Genomic DNA, 3771 nt, shown 5'->3' on the forward strand with positions numbered 1-3771 from the left:
AAATATGTCTAGATACATCCATTTCTCCGACAAGTATTTTCGGACGAAGGGAGTACTATGTTGCGTGTGTTTTTTCTATAGTGTCATACTAAATTCCCTAAAAATGATCGAGGAGATCAGGAGACGGGATAGCCACCTGGAGTTGATGGTGATGGAGCCAAACCTGATCTTGGTGATACGGTAGAGATCGTCGTCTGTCTTTGATCAGGAGACGTGATAGCCACTTGGACTTGATCTGATCGTCTTTAAAAGGAGAAGCGTGAGAGCAAGAGCACTACACCTCAGTCTTTTCCTCTTCTCACTCGACCAGAGAAGGAAAATGGGTGTACGTCGTGAGGAGGTGGAGGTGGTGGAGTCGTGCATGGTGCCGCCCAGCGAGCAGACACCTAGCCATGGCCTCTGGCTCTCCCCACTCGACCTCACAATGGCCAATACAGGCCACACCCCAACCGTCTACTTCTACAGCTCCAGCTCCAGCGTCGTCGACGACGTCTTCGACGTGACCCGGCTGAAGGTTGCATGGGCCAAGGCTCTCGTGGCCTTCCACCCTCTAGCCGGCCGTGTCAGCGTGGACGGCGACGGTCGGGCAGAGATCGACTGCGCCGGCCAGGGCGCGCTCTTCGTCGTCGCTCGCTCGGACCTCGCCGTCAAGGGCTTCGTCCACTTCAAGCTGTCGCCGGAACTAAGGAGGCTCTTTGTTCCCCGCGTTGAGGACTCGCCGTCCATCATGTGCGCCTTCATGGGATGCGGTGGGGTGGCTCTGGGGACGGCTCTTCACCACGCCGCCATCGACGCTGTAAGCGCGGTCCACTTCTTTACAGACGTGGTCCGCCTTCTCCAGAGACGGTGATAGAGCCGGGGGGCCGGCGCTCGAGCTCCCGTGCCACGACCACACCCTCCTCCGCGTGCGCACACCACCTGTCGTCCGCCCCGACGCTCTCACCGTGTTCTGGCCCAAGCTAAGCCTATCCGAGCCGTCCGTCCCCGTCGCCAGCGAGATCTTCGTCTTCTCCGAGGGCCATGTCGCAGCTCTGAAGCGTGCCTGCAGCGGCGGTGGCAGCGTGAGCACGTTCAGCGCCGTGAGCGCCCACGTGTGGCGGTCCCTATGCGCCGCGAGCCGGCTGCCGCCGGACGCGACGACGCGCCTCAGCTTCCCGGCCAACGTCCGGCCGGTCCTGAGGCCGCCGCTGCCGGGGCGCTACTTTGGGAACGGGATCATCAACATGGGCACCGCCGGCAAGGTGCGCGACATCGGATCGGGGGAGCTGGCATCCGTTGCCGGTCGGATCGAAGGCGCCGTCCGCCGGATGGACGACGAGCTGGTGCGTTCGGTGATTGATTACTTGGAGATGAACGGCGAGCAGCAGCCGGGCCGTGGCAGCCTACCGGAGACCGAGCTTAGGGTGGTCAGCTGGCTGGGAATGCCGGCTCACGCGGATTTCGGCTGGGATGGGTAAACATGTTGCAGAGCATAGGCTTTGGGACACCCCCTTATCTAGCCACTCATTTTTGCATCACGATTCGTGCGAGTACATTTGTTTTTTTGTTTCTCTCATATAAAACAACATATGAACTTCAAACTTGGCAGCTCAACAAAACATTCTTACTAAAATGTGGGAAAAAACTTTCAGAATTTTTCGTGCAATATAAATACTAAAAAAATGCATTTTTTAATACCAAAAATCTAATTTCACATATTTATGTTTGACAAAAAAATCTGAAAGTTTTTTCCCACATTCTAGTTAGAATGTTTTGGTGTCTTGCAAAGTTTGGTTGTTTTATTTTGAAGAAACAAAAAAAACTAATGTATCAAGTTAGTTGTCTAGTACGGATCTCAAAGCAATGTTGGAGGGTAAGAATAAAAGGTGTCCAGAAACCCGAACTTTAAAAACCCACGTCCGCTGGTGATGCACCTCGCGGAGGAGCAGCGTGGCGGTTGCATGTGCCTCATGGACGGCCTCGGCGGCGGCGTGCACATCCTCGGGTCTACAGAGGCTGTTGTTCTCAACGACTTCCAGCGCCTGCTCTATGCCATCTTCTACCCTCTCCGTTCACAAATATAACATGTTTGTACTACAATATAAACTAGTTAATACGAACCAAAATGAGTGAACAAAACACACTAAAAATCTATATACACATTCATACATTCAAATTAAAAAGAAAGCAATAAATCATCTTATGCTATTTGTTAATGGAGGGAGTCCTCCGTTGGTAACTTGGTATGCATGTTTACAGCTGAGAGGCATTCCTCATTATGTACCATTATCCATCTTCTTCTCTGTTTTTCTTTTCCATTGAGGAAACCATTATCTATCTATCTTATTTGTTCGGGAATGTACCACCATCCATCAATTACTATATTATTATTGTGACGGTTAAGGTTTATGTAAGATTTTTTTAATAATTTATTGTGTGATTCCACTACAAAGGGATGCTAAATATAACGGACTAGGATTAGGGTTCCTTTTTTCATTGAGTGATCCGGAAGAACGATCCCCGCCAACAACTACGGCTAGATGCAGCGGCACGTGGAGCAGAGTGCCCACCCTTGGGGAGGTATTTACCCAAAACCACCACGGTTGAGACTAGGGTAACAGGTCAGTAACACATTTGAGCCATGGCATGAGGACTTTGTGCCTAACGACTAAGAGATTGTACTGATTCTCGCATAAGCTTGCGAAAACAGCGAAAATTACTGATTTGGCCCACCCGTCAGGCTGATGTCGCAAAGACCAAGCACACACAAAAAAACATTGACCAGCTGAGGTGGCAAATGAGACGCGGACCACGCCTGTCAGTGATTACACATTATCATCTTCTTCCCATCTCTCTTGCTATGGGACATTGCATCGAGCAGCTTGTGGGCGACCAAACTCCCGCGAGTAGAGGCACCGGTGATTCAATGGCGAGCACCGTGGTTGTGGTGGTGGGAGGGTCGGGGAGGGGGGTGGAGGGGGTGGGCACGTGCGTCGTGAGGCCTCAAAGGCCGCCGCCACTCCCATCAACGTGGACGTCCGAGCCATCTTTGCCCGTGCGAGCCGAAATCTTCATGGCCACCATGGCCTTGGCAGCCGAGCCCCTACTTGTGCTAGCCCCGGGCCGCCTTGTCCTATTGCTCGCACGCCTAGCCGCCGCAAGCACGCATGCATCTACACGCAACCTTACCACTCCTGCGAGATCCAGCAGCCTGCTCGTCCCGCTCACGCTTGAGGCCGTCGGCCATGGCTGACCTCGGCCACACGCAGGGGCGGAGCTGCATGGAGCGACCCTGTTGCACCGGCAACAGGGTCAAGTTGGTTTCTACTGATAGTTTAGCACTTGGATCAAGCGTGTGCATGAGTGCATCAGGCTAAACTAGCAATGGTGCAACAGGGTAGATGCAGATGCAGCTCCGCCCCTGGCCACACGGATGCACCGACACACTCCTATAGTCGCGCCCTCACGTGGCCTTGCCCGCACGCCTCTCCGACATCGAGCGCTGCCTTTGGCGTCCACACTAGTCACTTCAGCGAGCTCCCATGTCTGCATCTGGCCAAGCAGCTAGTGCCTCTTGCCGAACCAGCACGACACCACATCTGCCAAAGCACGGGGAGGTAGTGAGAAGAGCACAATGAGAACCTCGTGCTCCCTCCTACTGGTCCCGGCGAAGGACCTGGCCGATGACCAAGTCGCCATGGGCAGGAGAGGGAGAGGACTTTGGGGGTAGAGAGAAGGAATGGGGGAGAGTGTTACAGATGAGAGGCCGATGGGTGGGGCCTTTGGCCACCT

The 3771-nt window shown here is 53.8% G+C and overlaps 1 pseudogene; it reads left to right on the forward strand.

The window, feature by feature from the left end:
- Positions 1–319: 319 nt before the first annotated feature.
- Positions 320–2063, forward strand: LOC123076487 (putrescine hydroxycinnamoyltransferase 1-like; annotated as a pseudogene).
- The last annotated feature ends 1708 nt before the right edge of the window (positions 2064–3771 follow it).

This window comes from Triticum aestivum, chromosome 3D (assembly GCF_018294505.1).
Source record: "Triticum aestivum cultivar Chinese Spring chromosome 3D, IWGSC CS RefSeq v2.1, whole genome shotgun sequence".
Classification (NCBI taxonomy): domain Eukaryota; kingdom Viridiplantae; phylum Streptophyta; class Magnoliopsida; order Poales; family Poaceae; genus Triticum; species Triticum aestivum.